The following is a 14,562-nucleotide window of genomic DNA, read 5'->3' on the forward strand; positions in this document are numbered from 1 at the left end:
TACATAAGAGATGTAAAGTTTATAAACTTGAGAAGCATAAAACCTTAAGTTGTTTATCTTAAAAATGTTTTAAGATCTAAAAAGATATTTTTAGGATGGTAATGCAAGTTGGGTGTAAAACTTTGGACTCACAAAGACAGATATTATAGTATTTTTCCAAATTTGCCAAATACAAATGGACTGAAAACTGTGAATGTAATTCTTATCTGATAATTTTTCTTATTGTGTATAGTTTTATTATGTTAGAATTAAAATCTTTCCTTTTTACTTAAATAAAAAGGGGGAAATGTTGTGGGGTATTTGTACACTGTGTGAAGATGTATTGTTGTGATTGGTGTAATAAAGATCTGAATGGCTAATAGCTAGGCAGGCAAGGATAGGCAGAATTTCCTGCAGAGAGAGAGAAGAAGTAAAAGGGATGAATCTGGGTGCTCAGGAAATGCCAACAGGAGGCAGAACAAGTTGGGCATACAGGACAGAAGAAATCTAATTAAGCCACATGATGGAACATAGATTAATAGAAACAGGTTAAATAAGTTATAAGAGCTAGTTAGAAAAGAGCCTAAGCTAAGGCCAAGCTTTCATAATTAATAATAAGTCTGTGTGCTGTTATCTGAGGGCTGATGGTTTCAATTGGAAAGCTTACTACACCCAATTGCACCAGGAAGTAGATCATCTTGGGCCAGCTGACAGGGTATATTCATGGTAGAGGCAAATTCCTCATGGCTTACACAAGCTAAAAACACCTGTCTTTTTTACAAGCCTAGTGCAGTAAATTTATCCTCTAAACTTAATATTCACCATTACAAAGGGAGCCTAGTCATTAGGTTACTCAGCAATGTAAAGACCAGTGTGGGAATTTGAACTTTTTTTCTGTTTGTGAACAAATATCTCCAAGGTGTAATTAGAAAGGAAAGAAAAAAGCCTGGTAAAAATAAAATGACACCTGGGGAAATAACAATTGTAAGAAAGTCAAACCTTTTACAGAAAAAAAGTACATTTTTCCTTACAGTAAAACACTGGTATAAATATACTTACATGGTTTGTTAAGTGGTTACATTTCAATGGTAAACAACAAACAATATGTGTCTCTACTTCTTTGCTCATGCTGTTGAAAAAAACCTCTGTACTTTTGAAAGTAGATTAAAGAGCTGCTCAAGGGGCCAGAGATAATCAGTAATTAAAGTATTTGTTGTATAATGATGGCAACTGCATTCAGACCCCTGCATCCACTGAAAAACCACACATCTGAACTCCAGCTCCAATTTAATTTTTCCTACTGTTTTCTAGGGATAAGTTCAGGTTTTGTGTTCTTGCCAGGACTGTCACCAAGGTAGACAGTATCTTTTTCTTGGTGATTCCTACTGACAATGCTAAGATTTTATTTACTCTCTTATGGCAATGTCCTTGGTGTGTTGGTACCTGTTGTGCAACAATTTCATCCAAGATTAAAACATTCCACCCTGATGGGAAGCTCCTTAAGTGGGAAGACAAACAACTCAAAAGAGCTCAGAAAGTCTCTGAAACTGACAAGATTCACTAGACCCCTCCTTGCCAGAATAAGAAATAAAAGCTGAGAGTCCCTCTCAGATGGAAGGAAGCTGAGCAGCAAGGTAGACTCTCAGAAGAGCCGTCCTCAGACCAGCTGCCTGGAAGAAGCAGTAACCAGCCAGCTGCTTGAAAGAGGTTTAGATCAACCGAGTCACTTGGAAAGGACACTCTCCAGCCTATTGAGTTACCTCCAGAGTGTACAATGTTTCCAGGTTCCCGCGTGAACTGTCACTCATGCTGAGGGTGGGCTATGATGATGCACCTGTCTTTGAGTCATTTCTGCTTCTGTAAATAACCCCTCACCCATATTAATGTAAGTAACCCCAAAAAACTTATTAGTTCACCAAGTTGAACTTTGATGGTATCTATACTTTGATCTATCCTGGGTTCTCTATCTGGGGAGAGTAGACATGTGTGTTTTATTACCCCATGAAAAGTTTTGTCACACAACAGTACCTACTGGGTTTTATAACTATAAAATTCTGTTTTTTTCTTTGTATTTAGTAAGCGTATCTTGAGGAGCCATTTTTTTTTTTTTTGTCAGAGCTGAGGACCGAACCCAGGGCCTTGTGCTTGCTAGGCAAGCACTATACCACTGAGCTAAATCCCCAACCCCTGAGGAGCCGTTTTGAAGGGCAATTATAGTTTGTATTTTATTATTGACCATGATGGGCAATTTTGCAAAAGACAAATATACTAAGCAGGACAAGCTAGACCATGCTGAGATGATCTAGTTAACCCTGTGCTCTACAGAAGGGAAATGAGATGTGTATGATTAGTTCGCAACATTCTAACCTTGTCTTCCAACTCCTGGGCCCAACTGGGGGTGAGCAGGGTAGCCACCCTCCAAAGAATGTTGATTTACATTCTTTCAAGAGGTCACATCACAACCAGCTATGGAACCTTGAAGGCTGTGGATAGGGCAACCTCTGAGTCAGGCATCACTTGTGAGGCTTGCCTCCAATGTGTTAGCTACATGGTTAGGGCCTGGTGTCTTACAGTGGCTAGGATCCATCCTGTTTCGAAGTCTGAGTCTTTAGCTAGTTACTGAACCCTTGTGGGACCCTTCTGAGGAAGAAATCCTAGAATGGGGTTTCCCACAGTACTCCAGTGAACTGCCAACATTTGATTATTCACCAATTGGCTCCCTTTGCCAGCTCAAATGTCTTTACAGTCTGACTGACCCTGATGCCCAAAGTTAACTCTGTTTATAAAGAAAAGCTATTCTGAGCTATTCATCCTGTGGCCTGAGAGGTTTCCAACCTTGAACCAATTTGTGGATTATACATTTACTGGAATAAGTAATTCTTTTGATATCAGGGTGACAATATCCCAAAAATACCCAGCCAGAGTCAGGAAGATGTTTGCATCCATTTGGAAATAGGAAGGCTATACCATACTGGCAAGCCAGCACCCAGCAAAGGCAAGTCAAGAAGTCTATATGGTAACCTAAACAGTGTGGAATGGAGATGAAGCCTGAAGCTTCTGGACAAGGTCAAAAACAGAAATACCAGGATGAAGGTGGGAGGGAGATAGAGTCTGAAGCTTTGGGACAAGGTCAAAAACCAAAATGCCAGGATGAGAGTGGAATGGATTTGGAGTTTGAAAAGCCCATCAAAACTCAGAAGAGGATACCTCAGGAACAGAAAAACCTAGAGCTTCAAAGTCAACAACCAGGCAAGGATCAGCTATGGGAACTCCAGCAAGAAAGTTTAAGACAACTAAAGCCCCTAGAGTGGGCCAAAGGACCACAGGAGCAGGCTGTAACTGAGAGAAAGTCTGGGGATGGTGGCAAGGGTCACAAGCAGCACTGTTGCATCATGGAGGGATGCTGTGGGATGTTCTGTATGGCAAATGTGTTGCTAGTTAGTCAATAAATAAAACACTGATTGGCCATTGGCTAGGCAGGAAGTGTAGGCAGGACAAAGAGGAGAATAAAGCTGGGAAGTGGAAGGCTGAGTCAGAGAGACACTGCCAGCCACCATGATGACAAACAGCATGTGAAGATGCCGGTAAGCCACGAGCCATGTGGCAAGGTATAGATTAATGGAAATGGATTAATTTAAGCTGTAAGAACAGTTAGCAAGAAGCCTGCCACGGCCATACAGTTTGTAACCAATATAAGTCTCTGTGTTTACTTGGTCGGGTTTGAGCGGCTGTGGGACTGGCAGGTGATAGAGATTTGTCCTGACTGTGGGCCAGGCAGGAAAACTTTAGCTACAGAGGAATATGCCAAAGACCACCAAAGGTTACTGCAGCACCTTCCACCCAGTGATCATATAAACTCTGACCCACACAGGGCTCACACAACCCTTGTGGGTATCTTGAAGGTCAAAGGCTGTGTGGAAAGGCACAGTCATGGTGTAGCTGGGTTTGTTTGTTTGTTTGTTTGTTTGTTTTTCTGTCTTTCCCACAGTTAAGACAAATCTCTCTCACTTGCCAGTCCTGCAGCTGCTCAGAACCAACCAAGTAAACACATAGAGACTTATATTATTTATAAACTGTATGGCCGTGGCAGGCTTTTTGTTATTTATATCTTAAATTAACTGTTTTTTATAAATCTATACCTTGTCACATGGGTCGTGGCTTATCAGTATCTTACATGTTGGTACTCATGGTGGCTGCTGGTAGTGTTTTTTGACTCAGTCTTTTTGTTTTTAGAAGTTTTTTGTTTGTTTGTCCCACCTATACTTTTTGTCTGGCTACTGGTTAATCAGCATTTTATTTATATAGAGTGATATCCACAGTACTTTTTTTTTTAAAAAAGGAAGGTTTTAACTTTTACATAGTAAAATTACATATACCAAAACAATTATCAAGCAAGAATTACAGATATAATATTTAGTCTATTTATAATATCTAGTTTACTTTTATTTGGCAAAATTAAAGAAGATATCCTATTTATTCTATATTTGTGAGTCTAAGGTTTTATATCTAACTTATCTTTTATCGTAACTAAGGAAATTATAACTATCTAGTCTTTAGCTACATCAAAGACCTCAGAAGGATATAATATTACCCGAGAAAAGGGAAAAGGACGTAAGCAACTTTTGAGAGTCTTGTAAGAGTAGACAGAGACAGCTGGCAGCCTGGACCGTCATCCAAAGTTTCTCTGTAAAATTGGGGCATCTGTCTTTAGCCCACAGGCCTAAAGTCTTTCAGTCAGTTTTCAACTACAGTCATGGATCCAGAACAATTCAGTGTGATCCTAAACAATCTACTCTTGTTGCCACAAGAGAATGTCTCTCACCAGACAAAAGAATGAAGACATATACAGAGAAATCTTCTGATACATAGAAGAAAGATGCAGTAAACCTTGAAGAAAGAAGGGGACACCACTTGGAGCCTGACTTGCTAGGAGCAGAGGCTCGTCTTCCTGCATAGTGACAGCAGTAGGTCACTCCCCAACAAGATGCCAGTAGTTATAGCAGAGAAAAAGCCTGTTGCAGAACAAGAAAAGAACAGAGGAATGTATTGTGGTGATATTTTGTGCTGAAATGTGGTGATATTTTATTTGTGCTTTAATAAATAAAGCTTGCCTAGAGATTAGAGAAAAAAGCCAGCCACAACACAGAAGTCATGCAATGTTAGCACATGCCTTTAATCCTATCACTTGGCAGGCAGGATCTCTGTGTGTTCAAGGCCACACTGAAAACAGAGCCAGGTGTGGTGGCACACACCTTAATTTCCATCACTAGTTAACCATGGAGGTCTGAAGGTCTGTATAGACAGACAGAAAGTGACAAAGCTGAGCAGAAAGAGGAAGTGATATAGCTGGGCAGAGAGAGCAAATCAGAGGGCAGAACAGCAAGGCAAATAGGCATAGGTAGACAGTAAGTTGTGGCATTTGGAAGCTTCAGAGTTGATGAGGTAAGGTTGGCTGGGATTTTATTTATTTAGTTATTTTTTTATTTCCCTGATCTCTCTAAGGCTTTCACCCCTATATTTGGCTCCATACTTTTTATTTAATAAGACCATTTAGAAATTCGTCTACAATAGATGAAGTCCTTGATGTTACAGAGGACATGAGAAAGGAAATTAAAAATGCACTAGATCCAGGACCCCAGGAGGAAATCCTAAGTAATACATTCAAATTGCAAATTACTTGAGAAGATATCCTAACACTAGAGAAAGGTGAATGGCTCAATGATGAGGTCATCAATTTTTACATGAATCTTCTGGTTGACAGAAATAACAAAAAAGGCTACCCAGCTCTTCACGTGTTCAGCACTTTCTTTTATCCCAAACTAAAGCATGGTGGATACAGTTCTGTTAAACGATGGACTTGAGGAATGAAACTGTTTGAAAAAGAAATTATTCTTGTGCCTATTCACCAGAAGATACATTGGAGCCTGATGGTAATCGACCTAAGAAAATGCAGTATCATATACCTCCATTCAATGGGACAGACAGGACAGATAATTTGTGAGGCCATTTTCAAATATTTACAAAATGAGAGCAAAACTCGAAGGAACATTGAGCTAGACCCTTTGGAGTGGAAGTGATATAGTATGACATCAAAGGAGATTCCTCAACAACTGCACAGGAGTTACTGTGGAACATTTACTTGTAAATATGCAGATTATATTTCTAGAGACCAACCAGTAACCTTTTCTTAGCAACACATGCCCATTTTTAGGAAGAGGATGGTGTGAGAAATCCTGCACAGTCACTGTAACAACATCCACCTGGTTGCTATGGTACCTCTGTACTTTTCCATATATACCTCAAGCAAGATAGGTTGAAAAGATTTAAAATAGATACTGAGCTGCCTGACATGGATGAAGCCCACTCTTTTCAATGTAGTCCTAACCTGGGAAGTCCTGCCCAATGCCGTCTATAGGTTACATGTAACTACTGCAAGCTTAGAAACTAAATTCAACCCACACAAGAGCACATGCTCAAAAAACACTGTTTTAATGTTGAATTTAGTTTATGAATTGTTTTAATGTTGGATTTCATTTATGAATTATTTTTTTGTCTTTTTCCCCCACCAATGATTGTTTATTTTTCACTAACTCATTTGCAAACCTTGGCAGTTGTCTTTTTCCAATATTCTGTAATTACCAACTCTATTCCTTGTTTGAACTCTTCATTCCTGAAAGGAATGCCCATCACAACGTCATTCCTTGATGAAGATCAGGAGGGACATCAGCAAGAAGAGGCAGGAGGTATTGACTAGCATCTCTAATGCTGGAGTTGTATCTGTTAAATTGAAGCTGGAGGTGATTTTTTAAATGTATTTTTTAAAGCTTGAAAATAGTACAAGAAAGTACAATGAATTGCACAGACTGATGCTATTCTGACCCATCACACTCTACCGAATTTGCATAGGATGCAGAGCTGTTGAGAAAATCATCATGCTTATTTAAAGACACATTCTTCCCCAGAATTAAGGAGACATGCCTTAGTTTTTAGAAGTTCATTAGAAATAACTATAATGGTATATATCCATTTTTCTACCAGGTCTCATTGAATCTAAACCTCAGCTTTACTAGAGCTATATTGAATTATTTGAAAAGTTTGATTGAATTTAAAGTTGTGTTTTTTACTTAATTCATCAGATTAATATTGCTGTATCCCATGCCCACTGTGGAAGTGGGGGTTTAGGGTTGATATTGCTAATTATACAATAATCCATTTTACATGTAATAAATTGTATTTAACTTTTCTGTTCATTAGCTTACAGTTGTGTTTATGCAGTTTTTATTTAATAAAGTTTAAGGTTCTTCAGAAAAAAACCAAAAATAACACTTTCTGAATATCAATTAATGACTTTAAGAATTGATTATCAATAAGACCTTGATTCTTAGTCACAAACTGATGAAACTTATATATATAAAATTTACTCAATTTGTAATTATTTAATTCATTAATTAATATGATATGATAAGATAAAATGACAAAACTGATAGAAAAACTGCAGAATGAATATAGATGTAAGTTAAAACAAAATGAGCCAGATCTTAAGCAGAGGAGAAGAAAGTTGCATAACTCACTAAGGACACCACCATTCTCAGTAAAGAAAGGAGACAGGCCCATAGCTCAATTTCAGGGTTATAATTAACATTTAAAGTGAGAGAGATGAGACTGTTACAAAAATTGGTGCAAGTATATTATGTAATTGAAAAAAGAGAAACATTAGATGGTGGCAGAAAACACAAGGTAGTGCTTTGTATAATCCGCTCAACATCTATAATACTACTTTGTAATTTAGGTTTTGTAAATGTTCATTTGTAAGTCCAGCCTCTAATTTTAACTTAATTTAATTTATTTTTATGTGTATGGGTGTTTTGCTTGCAAATTTGTGTGCCATGTGCCTGCCTGGTGTCCATGGAGGCCTAGGGGTTGTGGGTTCCCTAAGACTATAGTCACAGACAATTGTGAGATACCATGTGGGTGCTTGGAATTTAAACAAGATCCTCTGGGAGAACAGATAGTGCTTTTAACCACTAAGCCATCTCTCTAGCTCTCCTCTACCCTAAAGTGTCTATTTTCAGAGAGATAATATCAGAATGTCTCAATATTCTCAGGAGCTGTTAGCAACAGCTCTCAACAGAATTCCATGGTAGTATGATGGAGTCCTGCTCACAGGCAACCAGTTTGTAACCTTGACTTCAGAGACATCAACATGCATAAAATATGTGAAAATTCTACCTCCACCAATAAATTTCATTTCAATTCTACAGGTTGATTCAGAGAAGGCTAGGGATTTCCACTAGTTTTAAATGCCATTACACATGTTAATTAGTTCATGTCAGAGTGACACAACCAGTACTTAAAACTAACATGATTAGCCCTCAAAAATGTGTCAATAGAATAGATGTTAAGTTAAGAATTGATGAATTAAAACACACACACACACACACACACACACACACACACACACACACACCACCACACAATTTAGGATGCAGTCAATTGATCTGATTAGCATACACACACACACACACACACACACTATCATACACACAGACACACACAAATAGAAGTATGTGAGCATGAATGCTGTATAAACTTGTGTTTCCCACTTACTTCTTAGCTTTCTACAAATACTATAGAGCTATGTCTCCTTATATATGTGATTCTCTCTCGGATTACTAATAGAAATTTCCACGCATGCCTTTGCCTCCTGGGGGTGGGTGAAAAGATTTGACTTTTTTGTTGTTGTTGTTAAACTCATCAGACTCTAACTAACAGTATTATCTATAGAACTTAATTTCTAATGATATACAGACAACTTCAGTAGGATCCATAAAATAGTCATGGACTAATAACATTAAACTCATTCCTTCAAAACAAACACTTAACAGAAAATTTAAAAAATATAAGTTTGATAATTAATTTAATTTTGGTTTTTCAGCCTTATTCTCCAGACTCACGTCAATGCTTATATATATGGGAGATTCTACGCGAGAAGGCCCCAAAAATATTTTCTGTGTGTGACATGTTACACCCCATGCCCAAGTGGCAATGACTTCAAATCTTCCTTAAGCTGAGTGGGTGCAGAACTGGGTTATCTACTGTGAAATGGTGACCCTGTTGAACTCCAGGCTGTGCTCAGAAACTTACATGAAGATATCTCAACATCCTCAAGGGAAACCATTCCTATTTAAGTGATCTTTTCTGGACATGTTTCTCTTAGTGTTAAACCTGAACTGCCTATTGGTTCAGTTTAATCCCATTTATCCTGGTTCACTCCCTGGTGACCACACTGACTAAAGGTAATACTACCTCTGGGAGTGAAATTGCAGGCCTGGATGGTCGGGTTTATCAAAGCTACAAATGCAGTAATAAAGAGGAATGAAAATATTTCAAAAGCATACCACAGTCCAAAACCCAACATAAGTGGCTTTACATACTCACAATTTGTGAAAACGATGCAAATAAGTAAAATTCCTAAGTGTTTCAGGGACCTAGTAAATAGGAGAAAAATAAAAAGAAAAAATAAAAGAAATAAGAGGTTATATACTTAAGTGTATCAAAACACTGATTCTCTAAAAGTTTTTTAGAACTGCTCTTAAATCAGTAGTTATTTCTATGACTTGAAAGAGGAGGTTTTAAGAATCTATAAGAAACAGATGAAGTCACTGAGGATAATCCAAATGCAATGCACTCCTTTCTTATTTCATATGGTCTTTGGACTGATGGACTAAGGGAGTTAAGTGTTATTCCCAGGGTTGTAACTTATTTCTACTCGGGATGCTGCACATCGGGCTTTATAAATCAGGACTGGTATTTCCTGCTATGAGAGGGATAAAACAAATCTACCATGACAATACAGTGAAGCATGAGTGCAGTGTAGCCCTGAAGACCTGAGTGCTACTGCAGCAACACATTTGTGAAGAAAGATAGTCATCAAGCCCCATTGTGTAAGGATGGAGACATGCAACAATAAAGCTGACTGAACATGGGGAAGTTAGGGGTACCACACGGTGGCTGACCTGCCTCCTGGAAGATGCAAAACAGGGAAGAGGGAATACTGGCAGGGTCTGGGAGAAAATATAGCCCCAAAGACAGGTCTCTCCCACCAGGTTCTACTCCACACACTGCTACCACCTCCTAATAGTCTATTCAAAAATTAAAATTTGTTGGTATCTCTGTCTGTCTGTCTGTCTCTGTCTCCCCCCTCAAGTGTTTGTGTTTGTGTGTGTGTGTGTGTGTGTGTGTGTGTGTGTGTGTGTGTATGTCATAGTTCATGCATGGACATCGGAGAACACCTTGAAAGAATCAGTCTTCTCTTTTTCCCATGTGAGTTCCAGAGATTGAACTCAGGCAGCCAGATTTGGTGGGAAGCACCATCACCTGCCAAATCATCACACCCTCAAATTTTAATTCACTGGTGGATCAAACCATTCATGGTCAAATATTAGTGACTTAATACACTCTGGAAAGACATTCACAGACAACAGACATCCCACAGGTGTGCTTTACAAATCTCTAAAGCTGTCTGAGTCCAATCAAGATGATTCCACATCACATTCTGTTGTCATAGCTAGCAGACAGTACACCTTCATGTACTACCATCTAGACTACCTTCCTTTGGGAGATAGTCCTACCTCAAGGGATTCACATTTTCTTTGAAAAAAAGAAATCCTGTTTCTTTCCTGCTCTGATGGCACATGCAATGACCAGGCTGAAGGTCCATAAAAGATTACATCCTTCCCTGATGTCCATCCCTATAGCTGAAGTTCTTAAATCCCTCTGCAGTGGAGAGGACCTAGATTGCACAACTTTACCACAAAGGAAGCTCTGTCCTGTAGCCACCAGTGATTCAAAGATATCTTGGTCCATTGTACTTATTAGTCAGATGACGTTTGAACTAATATTAATATAATTGTGGTGGTTTACATAGGAATGACCCCCACAGATACTCATATATTTGAATGCTTGGCCCAGAGGAAGTGGTACTATTAGGAAATGTGGTCCTGTTGGAGAAGGTGTGACCTTGTTGGAGGAAGTGTGTCATTTGGGGTTAGGATTTGAGGTCTCATATACTCATGTTACCCCCAATGTGGCTCATTCTTTTTCTGCTGCCTGCAGATTAAGATGATGAACTCTTAGCTTCCTCCCCAACAGCATGTCTGCCTGCATGCCACTATGTTCCACCTTAATGACAATGGACTAAACCTCTGAAATTGTAAGCTAGACTCAAATGTTTTTTCTTTATAAGAGTTGCCGTTGTTGTGGAGTCTCTTCACAGTAAGAGAAATCCTAAGACAACAATCAATTTAAAAATAAAGTAAAACAGCAAATTTACATAGCACATCAATGGACATGGTGAAATAAATCTAGAATTGAGCTATAAACTATATGCATTTAATATGTACATTGTGATGCTTTGATATATAGTCTTATGAAATAATCATCACAATCAAGGCCATGAGCTGTATTATGTCTCCAAGAAGGATTTTTGAACTTTTATTGTTGTTCTAACTATTATATTTTAGTTGTTTGAGACAAAGTCCCTTGTAGCCTCAGGTTGGCCTCAAACTTGCACTGTAGCCAAGGCTGGCTTTGAACTTCTGATCCATCTGCCTTAGCCTCCAAAGTGCTGGTACATATATGTCACCACATCTGGCTGGAGAAGCATCTTTTAAAATACTTCGTTTCAGATGAAATTTATCTTGTTAGTACTTGTGTTTGTTGTCCTGTGGGTCCTGCTTTTGGCATAGAAGCACCAAATAAGTCTCACCTGAAGTTGAAAAAAGGTCGTTTCCCTCTTAATTCTAGTTACCACGTTTAGGTTTGATGTTAGGTTTATAATCCATTCAGAATAAACTTTGTTTATAATTAAATGTATTCATTACACAACTCATTAGAAAAGACTACCCACTCGACTGAATTAGTCTTGGCTGCTCTTCACATATGTGTGGGTCCTGTTAGAATTTCTGTTTTATCCTTTTGTACCTACTCGTCTATACATGAGCCATTTCCATGTTGACATCACAACTACCTTTGTGCTATATTTTTATGTAAGTCTTAAACTCCTACAGCTAACCCCACAACTTCAATTCTTCAAAGCTGTTTGAGATACTCTAACTCTTCACATTTTAAATTAAGGAAAGAAATTAATTTATGTGTTTGAGTGTTTTCCTTGCGTATGTATCTGTGCACCACTTGTGTGCCGAACACCTAAGAGGCCACAGTTTTATGAGTCTTTTTAGAATCAATTCATTAGTTTAAAGAAGTAGAGTGTAAGAGTAAGAATAAGTTAGAGAGAGAGAGAGAGAGAGATCTTTTTGTGGTAGATATGCAAATCTACAGATCACTGGAAGAAAAATGAGCATTAGTGAGCCTCTTAACTCACAAATATAATCCTTTCATTTAAATTTTCAAGCAACATTTTCATAATTTTTAGTTTATAAGTTTACAAATCTTTAGTTAAATTTTTGGCTAAATTTCTCTTATCTTTGTATGTTATTAGTAATGTCATCTTTAGTTTTAATTTCTTATTTTTGTTGCTAGTACAACTTTATTCTATAGTTGGTTGCTGTGGGATGTTCTGTATGGCAAATGTGTTGCTGATTGGTTAGTAAATAAAACACTGATTGGCCAGTAGTCAGGCAGGAGGAAGTATAGGCGGGACAAGGAGGAGAAGAATTCTGGGAAGTAGAAGGCTGAGTAGGAGACACTGCCAGCCGCCGCCATGACAAACAGCGTGTGAAGATGCCGGTAAGCCACGAGCCACGTGGCAAGGTATAGATTCATAGAAATGGATTAATTTAAGATATAACAACAGTTAGCAAGAAGCCTGCCACAGCCATACAGCTTGTAAGCAATATAAGTCTCTGTGTTTACTTGGTTGAGTCTGAGGGGCTGTGGGACTGGCGGGTGAGAGAGATTTGTCCTGACTGTGGGCCAGGCAGGAAAACTCTAGCTACACTTGGTCTCTTACAGCAGCCCTACACAATGAGTAGTTGTAGCACATTTTAGACACTCAATACATTGCTGACACAGTGAGTAAATATTCTTTTATATTGTTTATAAATATTATTTTACAATTTCTTTCTTTGTCATTCCACAGCTTTACTGATTAGCAAAAGTATCTACACTTAATTATTCATTAATTTATTTATCAGTATTTTATTATCTGTTAAATACTAGTAATAGAGTAGCTGAAACAAGAAAGGCTCACATTATAACAAAACTTATTCACTTATTTGAAAAAAATCATGTGTATTTTAATATGGGTATTAATAACTGTGAGAAATATTTAGTAAAACTATGGATATTTAGACAAAAGAATAATAGACAAAAGCAAAAATAATTATATTTTCGAATGTGCAAAGGATTGGAAAGGATTAATTCTGTGTTCTGTTTAAGTCCATAGGACTTAACAAGGATTAGTGGTGAAAGTTGAGAAAGCAACTTAAGAATTGCTACCATAAAACTATTTGTTATTGGAACAATTTGTCTCAAAAATATTTTGGAGAAGTCTATTAAGATGTTACTAAATCTTTTATTAGTCATGTCACAAAAGGCACCATTGTCAGGCAGAAGAAACAGCGAAAGGGTGACCTTAGTGCTTTACAATTTGGATCATCAAAAGTTCCAAGAATCAAAAATTGAACAGCATAATGCCCAGACTTATAACTGAAAGTTCTGTTCAGTCAAAACAAAAATAAGGTTTTTTAAAAGATATATGATACAGATAATACAATTCAAATCTTGGGTAAAAAGCAGGACAAAGATAAAGATCTTTGAAGATATCTACAAAAAAGTGTGTACTTTATGTATGTATATGTGTGTATACATATATGTATGTATCTATATGATGAATCACATCATATATAGCAGAAATTGCCTAGATATTTGATGTCCAATAAAGTGCATGCTGGCCTGCAGGCTTTCCCAGTATCGTGACCTATGGCTCTTTACAGCTCTTCTCATCCCACCCACTACTGTAAGCTTCTCCAGCTCACATGCTTCACTTCTCCATGCGGGATGGAGTGATGGTTCATTGGTTAAGAGCATTTGCTGCTCTTCCAGAGGATCCACATTCGGTTCCCAGAACTCACAATGTAGTTCACAACCACCTGTGACTCTAGTTCCAGAGAGTACAATGCCCTTTTGGGCCTCCTCTGGCACTGCACAAAATGTTGATACCAAAGAAGAGCAAGGTTTGAGAATTTAGGAGACGCTAACAGTCTTGAATTTTGCAATCTGATCATCCTCCTGTTTACAGTCTTGTGAGCTTTGAGAGTATCTGAATTCTACAATTGTAGGCTCAAATATGTGTCAAAGGATAAAAGAAGTTTGCCAAGGAATGACACTTTTGAGCTTTCATTATGTGCTTGTATTTAGACATTGTTTATGGATAGTGGTTTGGAGAAGAGTTGATGCTGAGCATGCTCTGTGTTTCCACAAATGGTAGCATTCTAACACCTCTCCTAATACAGCTTCCTGCTACTGTCGGCAATCAGCCCATCTGTCGGTAATATCAAGGCATTGTAGCTGCTGGAGAATTGAATTTGGGGTGATGCTCATTTTATTAAGAGCTGTCCAGAC

At 38.0% G+C, this 14,562-nt stretch overlaps 1 pseudogene; it reads left to right on the plus strand.

Moving 5' to 3' along the window:
* The first annotated feature begins 3,014 nt into the window (after positions 1 to 3,014).
* The window catches only part of LOC131924566 (sentrin-specific protease 2-like), a 93,665-nt pseudogene continuing 82,117 nt past the window's right edge, over positions 3,015 to 14,562 (plus strand).

This window comes from Peromyscus eremicus, chromosome 14, assembly GCF_949786415.1.
Source record: "Peromyscus eremicus chromosome 14, PerEre_H2_v1, whole genome shotgun sequence".
Taxonomy (NCBI): domain Eukaryota; kingdom Metazoa; phylum Chordata; class Mammalia; order Rodentia; family Cricetidae; genus Peromyscus; species Peromyscus eremicus.